We start from the raw sequence: 14,690 nt of genomic DNA, 5'->3' as shown, positions 1-14,690 counted from the left end.
GTCTACAGCTGGCCAAACTGCACTACAGCTGCCATTCTGAGACACTGGATCAATGTGAAGTGAACTTTTAAGCTTTGGATTTAACAGTGAACTGTGATGAACTTTGCTCTCTTAAATGTTGTCCCACCCAAAGTAAGACAGAAAAAAAGTGAAAGTGTAACGTGTCGAGAAACCCAGGGCGGATTTGGTGAGATTGGCATGTCTTAGACACCGGGTTTCGCAAAGGAGCTGAGCTGAGAACCAACTGGCGGTGAGTTGGACCGAGGGGCAGGAAAAGATTCTTTACAGAGCTTGTACGGTGGGATTATCTGAAAGAGGCCTCTGTCCCTGATATCCACAAATCCCATATCGTCATCCCACCTGCAGTCTATGGACTTTGCTAAAGATGACAATGAGGTCACAGAACTATCAAGAACAACTGAGCTTGTTAGGTAAAGCCATGGAAGGGCAAGGATCCAAAGGAGACACCTGGACAGGGACTTGAACCCTGGACCCTCAGATTAAAAGTCTGATGCTCTTCCATCTGAGCTACCCAGGTAACAAGAGTCACGTGTTTGTCCTCTGGGACACATATTGTCTTTCTTTTCTGTAAAAACGTGATCTCTTATCCTCTCATTTTACTGTAGGTACTGGTGAGGATTTGCAGTTAGATATTATTAAATGGTCATTTCAGACAAGAGCCAAGGGAAGGATTTGATTCTAGGGGAAACATCGCTAGGCTGTATTATGACGTGTGATCACCCAACCTACCAAGCCCTAGGTAAGTCAATGGTATAATGGGTGAGGCCTGGGAGCTTCTGAAGGAGGACCTTCTTCAAATTCCACCTCCACTTGATGGACGTTTGCAAGCTGCACCATCTGTGTTTGTTTTCTCATTTGATGGCAATGATCCACGTAGTTGTAGGCCGTATAATGAAGTCCTACCAACAAACCTACCAAGCCCTAGATGGTGACCAAAATAGCTTTGCCGAAACCCAGGATCGAACTAGGGTCCTTTAGATCTTCAGTCTAACGCTCTCCCAGCTGAGCTATTTCGGCACGTTTTGCAATGGAAAGTGCTCAAAAATTGCATTCTAATGACCAGTCAGGTCTACAGCTGGCCAAACTGCACTACAGCTGCCATTCTGAGACACTGGATCAATGTGAAGTGAACTTTTAAGCTTTGGATTTAACAGTGAACTGTGATGAACTTTGCTCTCTTAAATGTTGTCCCACCCAAAGTAAGACAGAAAAAAAGTGAAAGTGTAACGTGTCGAGAAACCCAGGGCGGATTTGGTGAGATTGGCATGTCTTAGACACCGGGTTTCGCAAAGGAGCTGAGCTGAGAACCAACTGGCGGTGAGTTGGACCGAGGGGCAGGAAAAGATTCTTTACAGAGCTTGTACGGTGGGATTATCTGAAAGAGGCCTCTGTCCCTGATATCCACAAATCCCATATCGTCATCCCACCTGCAGTCTATGGACTTTGCTAAAGATGACAATGAGGTCACAGAACTATCAAGAACAACTGAGCTTGTTAGGTAAAGCCATGGAAGGGCAAGGATCCAAAGGAGACACCTGGACAGGGACTTGAACCCTGGACCCTCAGATTAAAAGTCTGATGCTCTTCCATCTGAGCTACCCAGGTAACAAGAGTCACGTGTTTGTCCTCTGGGACACATATTGTCTTTCTTTTCTGTAAAAACGTGATCTCTTATCCTCTCATTTTACTGTAGGTACTGGTGAGGATTTGCAGTTAGATATTATTAAATGGTCATTTCAGACAAGAGCCAAGGGAAGGATTTGATTCTAGGGGAAACATCGCTAGGCTGTATTATGACGTGTGATCACCCAACCTACCAAGCCCTAGGTAAGTCAATGGTATAATGGGTGAGGCCTGGGAGCTTCTGAAGGAGGACCTTCTTCAAATTCCACCTCCACTTGATGGACGTTTGCAAGCTGCACCATCTGTGTTTGTTTTCTCATTTGATGGCAATGATCCACGTAGTTGTAGGCCGTATAATGAAGTCCTACCAACAAACCTACCAAGCCCTAGATGGTGACCAAAATAGCTTTGCCGAAACCCAGGATCGAACTAGGGTCCTTTAGATCTTCAGTCTAACGCTCTCCCAGCTGAGCTATTTCGGCACGTTTTGCAATGGAAAGTGCTCAAAAATTGCATTCTAATGACCAGTCAGGTCTACAGCTGGCCAAACTGCACTACAGCTGCCATTCTGAGACACTGGATCAATGTGAAGTGAACTTTTAAGCTTTGGATTTAACAGTGAACTGTGATGAACTTTGCTCTCTTAAATGTTGTCCCACCCAAAGTAAGACAGAAAAAAAGTGAAAGTGTAACGTGTCGAGAAACCCAGGGCGGATTTGGTGAGATTGGCATGTCTTAGACACCGGGTTTCGCAAAGGAGCTGAGCTGAGAACCAACTGGCGGTGAGTTGGACCGAGGGGCAGGAAAAGATTCTTTACAGAGCTTGTACGGTGGGATTATCTGAAAGAGGCCTCTGTCCCTGATATCCACAAATCCCATATCGTCATCCCACCTGCAGTCTATGGACTTTGCTAAAGATGACAATGAGGTCACAGAACTATCAAGAACAACTGCGCTTGTTAGGTAAAGCCATGGAAGGGCAAGGATCCAAAGGAGACACCTGGACAGGGACTTGAACCCTGGACCCTCAGATTAAAAGTCTGATGCTCTTCCATCTGAGCTACCCAGGTAACAAGAGTCACGTGTTTGTCCTCTGGGACACATATTGTCTTTCTTTTCTGTAAAAACGTGATCTCTTATCCTCTCATTTTACTGTAGGTACTGGTGAGGATTTGCAGTTAGATATTATTAAATGGTCATTTCAGACAAGAGCCAAGGGAAGGATTTGATTCTAGGGGAAACATCGCTAGGCTGTATTATGACGTGTGATCACCCAACCTACAAAGCCCTAGGTAAGTCAATGGTATAATGGGTGAGGCCTGGGAGCTTCTGAAGGAGGACCTTCTTCAAATTCCACCTCCACTTGATGGACGTTTGCAAGCTGCACCATCTGTGTTTGTTTTCTCATTTGATGGCAATGATCCACGTAGTTGTAGGCCGTATAATGAAGTCCTACCAACAAACCTACCAAGCCCTAGATGGTGACCAAAATAGCTTTGCCGAAACCCAGGATCGAACTAGGGTCCTTTAGATCTTCAGTCTAACGCTCTCCCAGCTGAGCTATTTCGGCACGTTTTGCAATGGAAAGTGCTCAAAAATTGCATTCTAATCACCAGTCAGGTCTACAGCTGGCCAAACTGCACTACAGCTGCCATTCTGAGACACTGGATCAATGTGAAGTGAACTTTTAAGCTTTGGATTTAACAGTGAACTGTGATGAACTTTGCTCTCTTAAATGTTGTCCCACCCAAAGTAAGACAGAAAAAAAGTGAAAGTGTAACGTGTCGAGAAACCCAGGGCGGATTTGGTGAGATTGGCATGTCTTAGACACCGGGTTTCGCAAAGGAGCTGAGCTGAGAACCAACTGGCGGTGAGTTGGACCGAGGGGCAGGAAAAGATTCTTTACAGAGCTTGTACGGTGGGATTATCTGAAAGAGGCCTCTGTCCCTGATATCCACAAATCCCATATCGTCATCCCACCTGCAGTCTATGGACTTTGCTAAAGATGACAATGAGGTCACAGAACTATCAAGAACAACTGAGCTTGTTAGGTAAAGCCATGGAAGGGCAAGGATCCAAAGGAGACACCTGGACAGGGACTTGAACCCTGGACCCTCAGATTAAAAGTCTGATGCTCTTCCATCTGAGCTACCCAGGTAACAAGAGTCACGTGTTTGTCCTCTGGGACACATATTGTCTTTCTTTTCTGTAAAAACGTGATCTCTTATCCTCTCATTTTACTGTAGGTACTGGTGAGGATTTGCAGTTAGATATTATTAAATGGTCATTTCAGACAAGAGCCAAGGGAAGGATTTGATTCTAGGGGAAACATCGCTAGGCTGTATTATGACGTGTGATCACCCAACCTACAAAGCCCTAGGTAAGTCAATGGTATAATGGGTGAGGCCTGGGAGCTTCTGAAGGAGGACCTTCTTCAAATTCCACCTCCACTTGATGGACGTTTGCAAGCTGCACCATCTGTGTTTGTTTTCTCATTTGATGGCAATGATCCACGTAGTTGTAGGCCGTATAATGAAGTCCTACCAACAAACCTACCAAGCCCTAGATGGTGACCAAAATAGCTTTGCCGAAACCCAGGATCGAACTAGGGTCCTTTAGATCTTCAGTCTAACGCTCTCCCAGCTGAGCTATTTCGGCACGTTTTGCAATGGAAAGTGCTCAAAAATTGCATTCTAATGACCAGTCAGGTCTACAGCTGGCCAAACTGCACTACAGCTGCCATTCTGAGACACTGGATCAATGTGAAGTGAACTTTTAAGCTTTGGATTTAACAGTGAACTGTGATGAACTTTGCTCTCTTAAATGTTGTCCCACCCAAAGTAAGACAGAAAAAAAGTGAAAGTGTAACGTGTCGAGAAACCCAGGGCGGATTTGGTGAGATTGGCATGTCTTAGACACCGGGTTTCGCAAAGGAGCTGAGCTGAGAACCAACTGGCGGTGAGTTGGACCGAGGGGCAGGAAAAGATTCTTTACAGAGCTTGTACGGTGGGATTATCTGAAAGAGGCCTCTGTCCCTGATATCCACAAATCCCATATCGTCATCCCACCTGCAGTCTATGGACTTTGCTAAAGATGACAATGAGGTCACAGAACTATCAAGAACAACTGAGCTTGTTAGGTAAAGCCATGGAAGGGCAAGGATCCAAAGGAGACACCTGGACAGGGACTTGAACCCTGGACCCTCAGATTAAAAGTCTGATGCTCTTCCATCTGAGCTACCCAGGTAACAAGAGTCACATGTTTGTCCTCTGGGACACATATTGTCTTTCTTTTCTGTAAAAACGTGATCTCTTATCCTCTCATTTTACTGTAGATACTGGTGAGGATTTGCAGTTAGATATTATTAAATGGTCATTTCAGACAAGAGCCAAGGGAAGGATTTGATTCTAGGGGAAACATCGCTAGGCTGTATTATGACGTGTGATCACCCAACCTACAAAGCCCTAGGTAAGTCAATGGTATAATGGGTGAGGCCTGGGAGCTTCTGAAGGAGGACCTTCTTCAAATTCCACCTCCACTTGATGGATGTTTGCAAGCTGCACCATCTGTGTTTGTTTTCTCATTTGATGGCAATGATCCACGTAGTTGTAGGCCGTATAATGAAGTCCTACCAACAAAACTACCAAGCCCTAGATGGTGACCAAAATAGCTTTGCCGAAACCCAGGATCGAACTAGGGTCCTTTAGATCTTCAGTCTAACGCTCTCCCAGCTGAGCTATTTCGGCACGTTTTGCAATGGAAAGTGCTCAAAAATTGCATTCTAATGACCAGTCAGGTCTACAGCTGGCCAAACTGCACTACAGCTGCCATTCTGAGAGACTGGATCAATGTGAAGTGAACTTTTAAGCTTTGGATTTAACAGTGAACTGTGATGAACTTTGCTCTCTTAAATGTTGTCCCACCCAAAGTAAGACAGAAAAAAAGTGAAAGTGTAACGTGTCGAGAAACCCAGGGCGGATTTGGTGAGATTGGCATGTCTTAGACACCGGGTTTCGCAAAGGAGCTGAGCTGAGAACCAACTGGCGGTGAGTTGGACCGAGGGGCAGGAAAAGATTCTTTACAGAGCTTGTACGGTGGGATTATCTGAAAGAGGCCTCTGTCCCTGATATCCACAAATCCCATATCGTCATCCCACCTGCAGTCTATGGACTTTGCTAAAGATGACAATGAGGTCACAGAACTATCAAGAACAACTGAGCTTGTTAGGTAAAGCCATGGAAGGGCAAGGATCCAAAGGAGACACCTGGACAGGGACTTGAACCCTGGACCCTCAGATTAAAAGTCTGATGCTCTTCCATCTGAGCTACCCAGGCAACAAGAGTCAGGTGTTTGTCCTCTGGGACACATATTGTCTTTCTTTTCTGTAAAAACGTGATCTCTTATCCTCTCATTTTACTGTAGGTACTGGTGAGGATTTGCAGTTAGATATTATTAAATGGTCATTTCAGACAAGAGCCAAGGGAAGGATTTGATTCTAGGGGAAACATCGCTAGGCTGTATTATGACGTGTGATCACCCAACCTACCAAGCCCTAGGTAAGTCAATGGTATAATGGGTGAGGCCTGGGAGCTTCTGAAGGAGGACCTTCTTCAAATTCCACCTCCACTTGATGGACGTTTGCAAGCTGCACCATCTGTGTTTGTTTTCTCATTTGATGGCAATGATCCACGTAGTTGTAGGCCGTATAATGAAGTCCTACCAACAAACCTACCAAGCCCTAGATGGTGACCAAAATAGCTTTGCCGAAACCCAGGATCGAACTAGGGTCCTTTAGATCTTCAGTCTAACGCTCTCCCAGCTGAGCTATTTCGGCACGTTTTGCAATGGAAAGTGCTCAAAAATTGCATTCTAATCACCAGTCAGGTCTACAGCTGGCCAAACTGCACTACAGCTGCCATTCTGAGACACTGGATCAATGTGAAGTGAACTTTTAAGCTTTGGATTTAACAGTGAACTGTGATGAACTTTGCTCTCTTAAATGTTGTCCCACCCAAAGTAAGACAGAAAAAAAGTGAAAGTGTAACGTGTCGAGAAACCCAGGGCGGATTTGGTGAGATTGGCATGTCTTAGACACCGGGTTTCGCAAAGGAGCTGAGCTGAGAACCAACTGGCGGTGAGTTGGACCGAGGGGCAGGAAAAGATTCTTTACAGAGCTTGTACGGTGGGATTATCTGAAAGAGGCCTCTGTCCCTGATATCCACAAATCCCATATCGTCATCCCACCTGCAGTCTATGGACTTTGCTAAAGATGACAATGAGGTCACAGAACTATCAAGAACAACTGAGCTTGTTAGGTAAAGCCATGGAAGGGTAAGGATCCAAAGGAGACACCTGGACAGGGACTTGAACCCTGGACCCTCAGATTAAAAGTCTGATGCTCTTCCATCTGAGCTATCCAGGTAACAAGAGTCACGTGTTTGTCCTCTGGGACACATATTGTCTTTCTTTTCTGTAAAAACGTGATCTCTTATCCTCTCATTTTACTGTAGGTACTGGTGAGGATTTGCAGTTAGATATTATTAAATGGTCATTTCAGACAAGAGCCAAGGGAAGGATTTGATTCTAGGGGAAACATCGCTAGGCTGTATTATGACGTGTGATCACCCAACCTACAAAGCCCTAGGTAAGTCAATGGTATAATGGGTGAGGCCTGGGAGCTTCTGAAGGAGGACCTTCTTCAAATTCCACCTCCACTTGATGGACGTTTGCAAGCTGCACCATCTGTGTTTGTTTTCTCATTTGATGGCAATGATCCACGTAGTTGTAGGCCGTATAATGAAGTCCTACCAACAAACCTACCAAGCCCTAGATGGTGACCAAAATAGCTTTGCCGAAACCCAGGATCGAACTAGGGTCCTTTAGATCTTCAGTCTAACGCTCTCCCAGCTGAGCTATTTCGGCACGTTTTGCAATGGAAAGTGCTCAAAAATTGCATTCTAATGACCAGTCAGGTCTACAGCTGGCCAAACTGCACTACAGCTGCCATTCTGAGACACTGGATCAATGTGAAGTGAACTTTTAAGCTTTGGATTTAACAGTGAACTGTGATGAACTTTGCTCTCTTAAATGTTGTCCCACCCAAAGTAAGACAGAAAAAAAGTGAAAGTGTAACGTGTCGAGAAACCCAGGGCGGATTTGGTGAGATTGGCATGTCTTAGACACCGGGTTTCGCAAAGGAGCTGAGCTGAGAACCAACTGGCGGTGAGTTGGACCGAGGGGCAGGAAAAGATTCTTTACAGAGCTTGTACGGTGGGATTATCTGAAAGAGGCCTCTGTCCCTGATATCCACAAATCCCATATCGTCATCCCACCTGCAGTCTATGGACTTTGCTAAAGATGACAATGAGGTCACAGAACTATCAAGAACAACTGAGCTTGTTAGGTAAAGCCATGGAAGGGTAAGGATCCAAAGGAGACACCTGGACAGGGACTTGAACCCTGGACCCTCAGATTAAAAGTCTGACGCTCTTCCATCTGAGCTATCCAGGTAACAAGAGTCACGTGTTTGTCCTCTGGGACACATATTGTCTTTCTTTTCTGTAAAAACGTGATCTCTTATCCTCTCATTTTACTGTAGGTACTGGTGAGGATTTGCAGTTAGATATTATTAAATGGTCATTTCAGACAAGAGCCAAGGGAAGGATTTGATTCTAGGGGAAACATCGCTAGGCTGTATTATGACGTGTGATCACCCAACCTACAAAGCCCTAGGTAAGTCAATGGTATAATGGGTGAGGCCTGGGAGCTTCTGAAGGAGGACCTTCTTCAAATTCCACCTCCACTTGATGGATGTTTGCAAGCTGCACCATCTGTGTTTGTTTTCTCATTTGATGGCAATGATCCACGTAGTTGTAGGCCGTATAATGAAGTCCTACCAACAAAACTACCAAGCCCTAGATGGTGACCAAAATAGCTTTGCCGAAACCCAGGATCGAACTAGGGTCCTTTAGATCTTCAGTCTAACGCTCTCCCAGCTGAGCTATTTCGGCACGTTTCGCAATGGAAAGTGCTCAAAAATTGCATTCTAATGACCAGTCAGGTCTACAGCTGGCCAAACTGCACTACAGCTGCCATTCTGAGAGACTGGATCAATGTGAAGTGAACTTTTAAGCTTTGGATTTAACAGTGAACTGTGATGAACTTTGCTCTCTTAAATGTTGTCCCACCCAAAGTAAGACAGAAAAAAAGTGAAAGTGTAACGTGTCGAGAAACCCAGGGCGGATTTGGTGAGATTGGCATGTCTTAGACACCGGGTTTCGCAAAGGAGCTGAGCTGAGAACCAACTGGCGGTGAGTTGGACCGAGGGGCAGGAAAAGATTCTTTACAGAGCTTGTACGGTGGGATTATCTGAAAGAGGCCTCTGTCCCTGATATCCACAAATCCCATATCGTCATCCCACCTGCAGTCTATGGACTTTGCTAAAGATGACAATGAGGTCACAGAACTATCAAGAACAACTGAGCTTGTTAGGTAAAGCCATGGAAGGGCAAGGATCCAAAGGAGACACCTGGACAGGGACTTGAACCCTGGACCCTCAGATTAAAAGTCTGATGCTCTTCCATCTGAGCTACCCAGGCAACAAGAGTCACGTGTTTGTCCTCTGGGACACATATTGTCTTTCTTTTCTGTAAAAACGTGATCTCTTATCCTCTCATTTTACTGTAGGTACTGGTGAGGATTTGCAGTTAGATATTATTAAATGGTCATTTCAGACAAGAGCCAAGGGAAGGATTTGATTCTAGGGGAAACATCGCTAGGCTGTATTATGACGTGTGATCACCCAACCTACCAAGCCCTAGGTAAGTCAATGGTATAATGGGTGAGGCCTGGGAGCTTCTGAAGGAGGACCTTCTTCAAATTCCACCTCCACTTGATGGACGTTTGCAAGCTGCACCATCTGTGTTTGTTTTCTCATTTGATGGCAATGATCCACGTAGTTGTAGGCCGTATAATGAAGTCCTACCAACAAACCTACCAAGCCCTAGATGGTGACCAAAATAGCTTTGCCGAAACCCAGGATCGAACTAGGGTCCTTTAGATCTTCAGTCTAACGCTCTCCCAGCTGAGCTATTTCGGCACGTTTTGCAATGGAAAGTGCTCAAAAATTGCATTCTAATCACCAGTCAGGTCTACAGCTGGCCAAACTGCACTACAGCTGCCATTCTGAGACACTGGATCAATGTGAAGTGAACTTTTAAGCTTTGGATTTAACAGTGAACTGTGATGAACTTTGCTCTCTTAAATGTTGTCCCACCCAAAGTAAGACAGAAAAAAAGTGAAAGTGTAACGTGTCGAGAAACCCAGGGCGGATTTGGTGAGATTGGCATGTCTTAGACACCGGGTTTCGCAAAGGAGCTGAGCTGAGAACCAACTGGCGGTGAGTTGGACCGAGGGGCAGGAAAAGATTCTTTACAGAGCTTGTACGGTGGGATTATCTGAAAGAGGCCTCTGTCCCTGATATCCACAAATCCCATATCGTCATCCCACCTGCAGTCTATGGACTTTGCTAAAGATGACAATGAGGTCACAGAACTATCAAGAACAACTGAGCTTGTTAGGTAAAGCCATGGAAGGGTAAGGATCCAAAGGAGACACCTGGACAGGGACTTGAACCCTGGACCCTCAGATTAAAAGTCTGATGCTCTTCCATCTGAGCTATCCAGGTAACAAGAGTCACGTGTTTGTCCTCTGGGACACATATTGTCTTTCTTTTCTGTAAAAACGTGATCTCTTATCCTCTCATTTTACTGTAGGTACTGGTGAGGATTTGCAGTTAGATATTATTAAATGGTCATTTCAGACAAGAGCCAAGGGAAGGATTTGATTCTAGGGGAAACATCGCTAGGCTGTATTATGACGTGTGATCACCCAACCTACAAAGCCCTAGGTAAGTCAATGGTATAATGGGTGAGGCCTGGGAGCTTCTGAAGGAGGACCTTCTTCAAATTCCACCTCCACTTGATGGACGTTTGCAAGCTGCACCATCTGTGTTTGTTTTCTCATTTGATGGCAATGATCCACGTAGTTGTAGGCCGTATAATGAAGTCCTACCAACAAACCTACCAAGCCCTAGATGGTGACCAAAATAGCTTTGCCGAAACCCAGGATCGAACTAGGGTCCTTTAGATCTTCAGTCTAACGCTCTCCCAGCTGAGCTATTTCGGCACGTTTTGCAATGGAAAGTGCTCAAAAATTGCATTCTAATCACCAGTCAGGTCTACAGCTGGCCAAACTGCACTACAGCTGCCATTCTGAGACACTGGATCAATGTGAAGTGAACTTTTAAGCTTTGGATTTAACAGTGAACTGTGATGAACTTTGCTCTCTTAAATGTTGTCCCACCCAAAGTAAGACAGAAAAAAAGTGAAAGTGTAACGTGTCGAGAAACCCAGGGCGGATTTGGTGAGATTGGCATGTCTTAGACACCGGGTTTCGCAAAGGAGCTGAGCTGAGAACCAACTGGCGGTGAGTTGGACCGAGGGGCAGGAAAAGATTCTTTACAGAGCTTGTACGGTGGGATTATCTGAAAGAGGACTCTGTCCCTGATATCCACAAATCCCATATCGTCATCCCACCTGCAGTCTATGGACTTTGCTAAAGATGACAATGAGGTCACAGAACTATCAAGAACAACTGAGCTTGTTAGGTAAAGCCATGGAAGGGTAAGGATCCAAAGGAGACACCTGGACAGGGACTTGAACCCTGGACCCTCAGATTAAAAGTCTGATGCTCTTCCATCTGAGCTATCCAGGTAACAAGAGTCACGTGTTTGTCCTCTGGGACACATATTGTCTTTCTTTTCTGTAAAAACGTGATCTCTTATCCTCTCATTTTACTGTAGGTACTGGTGAGGATTTGCAGTTAGATATTATTAAATGGTCATTTCAGACAAGAGCCAAGGGAAGGATTTGATTCTAGGGGAAACATCGCTAGGCTGTATTATGACGTGTGATCACCCAACCTACAAAGCCCTAGGTAAGTCAATGGTATAATGGGTGAGGCCTGGGAGCTTCTGAAGGAGGACCTTCTTCAAATTCCACCTCCACTTGATGGACGTTTGCAAGCTGCACCATCTGTGTTTGTTTTCTCATTTGATGGCAATGATCCACGTAGTTGTAGGCCGTATAATGAAGTCCTACCAACAAACCTACCAAGCCCTAGATGGTGACCAAAATAGCTTTGCCGAAACCCAGGATCGAACTAGGGTCCTTTAGATCTTCAGTCTAACGCTCTCCCAGCTGAGCTATTTCGGCACGTTTTGCAATGGAAAGTGCTCAAAAATTGCATTCTAATGACCAGTCAGGTCTACAGCTGGCCAAACTGCACTACAGCTGCCATTCTGAGACACTGGATCAATGTGAAGTGAACTTTTAAGCTTTGGATTTAACAGTGAACTGTGATGAACTTTGCTCTCTTAAATGTTGTCCCACCCAAAGTAAGACAGAAAAAAAGTGAAAGTGTAACGTGTCGAGAAACCCAGGGCGGATTTGGTGAGATTGGCATGTCTTAGACACCGGGTTTCGCAAAGGAGCTGAGCTGAGAACCAACTGGCGGTGAGTTGGACCGAGGGGCAGGAAAAGATTCTTTACAGAGCTTGTACGGTGGGATTATCTGAAAGAGGCCTCTGTCCCTGATATCCACAAATCCCATATCGTCATCCCACCTGCAGTCTATGGACTTTGCTAAAGATGACAATGAGGTCACAGAACTATCAAGAACAACTGAGCTTGTTAGGTAAAGCCATGGAAGGGTAAGGATCCAAAGGAGACACCTGGACAGGGACTTGAACCCTGGACCCTCAGATTAAAAGTCTGATGCTCTTCCATCTGAGCTATCCAGGTAACAAGAGTCACGTGTTTGTCCTCTGGGACACATATTGTCTTTCTTTTCTGTAAAAACGTGATCTCTTATCCTCTCATTTTACTGTAGGTACTGGTGAGGATTTGCAGTTAGATATTATTAAATGGTCATTTCAGACAAGAGCCAAGGGAAGGATTTGATTCTAGGGGAAACATCGCTAGGCTGTATTATGACGTGTGATCACCCAACCTACAAAGCCCTAGGTAAGTCAATGGTATAATGGGTGAGGCCTGGGAGCTTCTGAAGGAGGACCTTCTTCAAATTCCACCTCCACTTGATGGACGTTTGCAAGCTGCACCATCTGTGTTTGTTTTCTCATTTGATGGCAATGATCCACGTAGTTGTAGGCCGTATAATGAAGTCCTACCAACAAACCTACCAAGCCCTAGATGGTGACCAAAATAGCTTTGCCGAAACCCAGGATCGAACTAGGGTCCTTTAGATCTTCAGTCTAACGCTCTCCCAGCTGAGCTATTTCGGCACGTTTTGCAATGGAAAGTGCTCAAAAATTGCATTCTAATCACCAGTCAGGTCTACAGCTGGCCAAACTGCACTACAGCTGCCATTCTGAGACACTGGATCAATGTGAAGTGAACTTTTAAGCTTTGGATTTAACAGTGAACTGTGATGAACTTTGCTCTCTTAAATGTTGTCCCACCCAAAGTAAGACAGAAAAAAAGTGAAAGTGTAACGTGTCGAGAAACCCAGGGCGGATTTGGTGAGATTGGCATGTCTTAGACACCGGGTTTCGCAAAGGAGCTGAGCTGAGAACCAACTGGCGGTGAGTTGGACCGAGGGGCAGGAAAAGATTCTTTACAGAGCTTGTACGGTGGGATTATCTGAAAGAGGACTCTGTCCCTGATATCCACAAATCCCATATCGTCATCCCACCTGCAGTCTATGGACTTTGCTAAAGATGACAATGAGGTCACAGAACTATCAAGAACAACTGAGCTTGTTAGGTAAAGCCATGGAAGGGCAAGGATCCAAAGGAGACACCTGGACAGGGACTTGAACCCTGGACCCTCAGATTAAAAGTCTGATGCTCTTCCATCTGAGCTACCCAGGCAACAAGAGTCAGGTGTTTGTCCTCTGGGACACATATTGTCTTTCTTTTCTGTAAAAACGTGATCTCTTATCCTCTCATTTTACTGTAGGTACTGGTGAGGATTTGCAGTTAGATATTATTAAATGGTCATTTCAGACAAGAGCCAAGGGAAGGATTTGATTCTAGGGGAAACATCGCTAGGCTGTATTATGACGTGTGATCACCCAACCTACCAAGCCCTAGGTAAGTCAATGGTATAATGGGTGAGGCCTGGGAGCTTCTGAAGGAGGACCTTCTTCAAATTCCACCTCCACTTGATGGACGTTTGCAAGCTGCACCATCTGTGTTTGTTTTCTCATTTGATGGCAATGATCCACGTAGTTGTAGGCCGTATAATGAAGTCCTACCAACAAACCTACCAAGCCCTAGATGGTGACCAAAATAGCTTTGCCGAAACCCAGGATCGAACTAGGGTCCTTTAGATCTTCAGTCTAACGCTCTCCCAGCTGAGCTATTTCGGCACGTTTTGCAATGGAAAGTGCTCAAAAATTGCATTCTAATGACCAGTCAGGTCTACAGCTGGCCAAACTGCACTACAGCTGCCATTCTGAGAGACTGGATCAATGTGAAGTGAACTTTTAAGCTTTGGATTTAACAGTGAACTGTGATGAACTTTGCTCTCTTAAATGTTGTCCCACCCAAAGTAAGACAGAAAAAAAGTGAAAGTGTAACGTGTCGAGAAACCCAGGGCGGATTTGGTGAGATTGGCATGTCTTAGACACCGGGTTTCGCAAAGGAGCTGAGCTGAGAACCAACTGGCGGTGAGTTGGACCGAGGGGCAGGAAAAGATTCTTTACAGAGCTTGTACGGTGGGATTATCTGAAAGAGGCCTCTGTCCCTGATATCCACAAATCCCATATCGTCATCCCACCTGCAGTCTATGGACTTTGCTAAAGATGACAATGAGGTCACAGAACTATCAAGAACAACTGAGCTTGTTAGGTAAAGCCATGGAAGGGCAAGGATCCAAAGGAGACACCTGGACAGGGACTTGAACCCTGGACCCTCAGATTAAAAGTCTGATGCTCTTCCATCTGAGCTACCCAGGCAACAAGAG

General features: G+C 45.2%; 27 non-coding genes across 27 annotated transcripts; all 27 read right to left on the bottom strand.

The window, feature by feature from the left end:
- Positions 1-465: 465 nt before the first annotated feature.
- trnak-uuu (transfer RNA lysine (anticodon UUU)) lies at positions 466-538 on the bottom strand. Its single transcript has one exon. It is a non-coding gene; the product is annotated as a tRNA-Lys (tRNA).
- Positions 539-965: 427 nt separating this feature from the next.
- Positions 966-1,038, bottom strand: trnaf-gaa (transfer RNA phenylalanine (anticodon GAA)). The gene has a single exon. It is a non-coding gene; the product is annotated as a tRNA-Phe (tRNA).
- Positions 1,039-1,553: 515 nt separating this feature from the next.
- On the bottom strand, positions 1,554-1,626 carry trnak-uuu (transfer RNA lysine (anticodon UUU)). Its single transcript has one exon. It is a non-coding gene; the product is annotated as a tRNA-Lys (tRNA).
- A 427-nt stretch (positions 1,627-2,053) lies between these two features.
- On the bottom strand, positions 2,054-2,126 carry trnaf-gaa (transfer RNA phenylalanine (anticodon GAA)). The gene has a single exon. It is a non-coding gene; the product is annotated as a tRNA-Phe (tRNA).
- A 515-nt stretch (positions 2,127-2,641) lies between these two features.
- trnak-uuu (transfer RNA lysine (anticodon UUU)) lies at positions 2,642-2,714 on the bottom strand. The gene has a single exon. It is a non-coding gene; the product is annotated as a tRNA-Lys (tRNA).
- Positions 2,715-3,141: 427 nt separating this feature from the next.
- On the bottom strand, positions 3,142-3,214 carry trnaf-gaa (transfer RNA phenylalanine (anticodon GAA)). The gene has a single exon. It is a non-coding gene; the product is annotated as a tRNA-Phe (tRNA).
- A 515-nt stretch (positions 3,215-3,729) lies between these two features.
- On the bottom strand, positions 3,730-3,802 carry trnak-uuu (transfer RNA lysine (anticodon UUU)). Its single transcript has one exon. It is a non-coding gene; the product is annotated as a tRNA-Lys (tRNA).
- Positions 3,803-4,229: 427 nt separating this feature from the next.
- On the bottom strand, positions 4,230-4,302 carry trnaf-gaa (transfer RNA phenylalanine (anticodon GAA)). Its single transcript has one exon. It is a non-coding gene; the product is annotated as a tRNA-Phe (tRNA).
- A 515-nt stretch (positions 4,303-4,817) lies between these two features.
- trnak-uuu (transfer RNA lysine (anticodon UUU)) lies at positions 4,818-4,890 on the bottom strand. Its single transcript has one exon. It is a non-coding gene; the product is annotated as a tRNA-Lys (tRNA).
- Positions 4,891-5,317: 427 nt separating this feature from the next.
- trnaf-gaa (transfer RNA phenylalanine (anticodon GAA)) lies at positions 5,318-5,390 on the bottom strand. Its single transcript has one exon. It is a non-coding gene; the product is annotated as a tRNA-Phe (tRNA).
- A 515-nt stretch (positions 5,391-5,905) lies between these two features.
- On the bottom strand, positions 5,906-5,978 carry trnak-uuu (transfer RNA lysine (anticodon UUU)). The gene has a single exon. It is a non-coding gene; the product is annotated as a tRNA-Lys (tRNA).
- A 427-nt stretch (positions 5,979-6,405) lies between these two features.
- Positions 6,406-6,478, bottom strand: trnaf-gaa (transfer RNA phenylalanine (anticodon GAA)). Its single transcript has one exon. It is a non-coding gene; the product is annotated as a tRNA-Phe (tRNA).
- A 515-nt stretch (positions 6,479-6,993) lies between these two features.
- trnak-uuu (transfer RNA lysine (anticodon UUU)) lies at positions 6,994-7,066 on the bottom strand. Its single transcript has one exon. It is a non-coding gene; the product is annotated as a tRNA-Lys (tRNA).
- A 427-nt stretch (positions 7,067-7,493) lies between these two features.
- Positions 7,494-7,566, bottom strand: trnaf-gaa (transfer RNA phenylalanine (anticodon GAA)). The gene has a single exon. It is a non-coding gene; the product is annotated as a tRNA-Phe (tRNA).
- Positions 7,567-8,081: 515 nt separating this feature from the next.
- trnak-uuu (transfer RNA lysine (anticodon UUU)) lies at positions 8,082-8,154 on the bottom strand. The gene has a single exon. It is a non-coding gene; the product is annotated as a tRNA-Lys (tRNA).
- A 427-nt stretch (positions 8,155-8,581) lies between these two features.
- On the bottom strand, positions 8,582-8,654 carry trnaf-gaa (transfer RNA phenylalanine (anticodon GAA)). Its single transcript has one exon. It is a non-coding gene; the product is annotated as a tRNA-Phe (tRNA).
- Positions 8,655-9,169: 515 nt separating this feature from the next.
- Positions 9,170-9,242, bottom strand: trnak-uuu (transfer RNA lysine (anticodon UUU)). The gene has a single exon. It is a non-coding gene; the product is annotated as a tRNA-Lys (tRNA).
- Positions 9,243-9,669: 427 nt separating this feature from the next.
- On the bottom strand, positions 9,670-9,742 carry trnaf-gaa (transfer RNA phenylalanine (anticodon GAA)). Its single transcript has one exon. It is a non-coding gene; the product is annotated as a tRNA-Phe (tRNA).
- A 515-nt stretch (positions 9,743-10,257) lies between these two features.
- On the bottom strand, positions 10,258-10,330 carry trnak-uuu (transfer RNA lysine (anticodon UUU)). Its single transcript has one exon. It is a non-coding gene; the product is annotated as a tRNA-Lys (tRNA).
- A 427-nt stretch (positions 10,331-10,757) lies between these two features.
- Positions 10,758-10,830, bottom strand: trnaf-gaa (transfer RNA phenylalanine (anticodon GAA)). Its single transcript has one exon. It is a non-coding gene; the product is annotated as a tRNA-Phe (tRNA).
- Positions 10,831-11,345: 515 nt separating this feature from the next.
- trnak-uuu (transfer RNA lysine (anticodon UUU)) lies at positions 11,346-11,418 on the bottom strand. Its single transcript has one exon. It is a non-coding gene; the product is annotated as a tRNA-Lys (tRNA).
- A 427-nt stretch (positions 11,419-11,845) lies between these two features.
- Positions 11,846-11,918, bottom strand: trnaf-gaa (transfer RNA phenylalanine (anticodon GAA)). Its single transcript has one exon. It is a non-coding gene; the product is annotated as a tRNA-Phe (tRNA).
- A 515-nt stretch (positions 11,919-12,433) lies between these two features.
- Positions 12,434-12,506, bottom strand: trnak-uuu (transfer RNA lysine (anticodon UUU)). Its single transcript has one exon. It is a non-coding gene; the product is annotated as a tRNA-Lys (tRNA).
- Positions 12,507-12,933: 427 nt separating this feature from the next.
- Positions 12,934-13,006, bottom strand: trnaf-gaa (transfer RNA phenylalanine (anticodon GAA)). The gene has a single exon. It is a non-coding gene; the product is annotated as a tRNA-Phe (tRNA).
- Positions 13,007-13,521: 515 nt separating this feature from the next.
- trnak-uuu (transfer RNA lysine (anticodon UUU)) lies at positions 13,522-13,594 on the bottom strand. Its single transcript has one exon. It is a non-coding gene; the product is annotated as a tRNA-Lys (tRNA).
- A 427-nt stretch (positions 13,595-14,021) lies between these two features.
- On the bottom strand, positions 14,022-14,094 carry trnaf-gaa (transfer RNA phenylalanine (anticodon GAA)). The gene has a single exon. It is a non-coding gene; the product is annotated as a tRNA-Phe (tRNA).
- A 515-nt stretch (positions 14,095-14,609) lies between these two features.
- trnak-uuu (transfer RNA lysine (anticodon UUU)) lies at positions 14,610-14,682 on the bottom strand. Its single transcript has one exon. It is a non-coding gene; the product is annotated as a tRNA-Lys (tRNA).
- Between the last annotated feature and the right edge of the window lie 8 nt (positions 14,683-14,690).

The sequence above is a fragment of the Diplotaxodon limnothrissa genome, linkage group LG5 (assembly GCF_057381915.1).
Source record: "Diplotaxodon limnothrissa isolate DT_005_m linkage group LG5, D_limnothrissa_male_GT1.1, whole genome shotgun sequence".
NCBI classification, from domain to species: domain Eukaryota; kingdom Metazoa; phylum Chordata; class Actinopteri; order Cichliformes; family Cichlidae; genus Diplotaxodon; species Diplotaxodon limnothrissa.
Note: the sequence above shows the minus strand (reverse complement) of the source record. Positions and strands in the feature narration are given on the sequence as shown.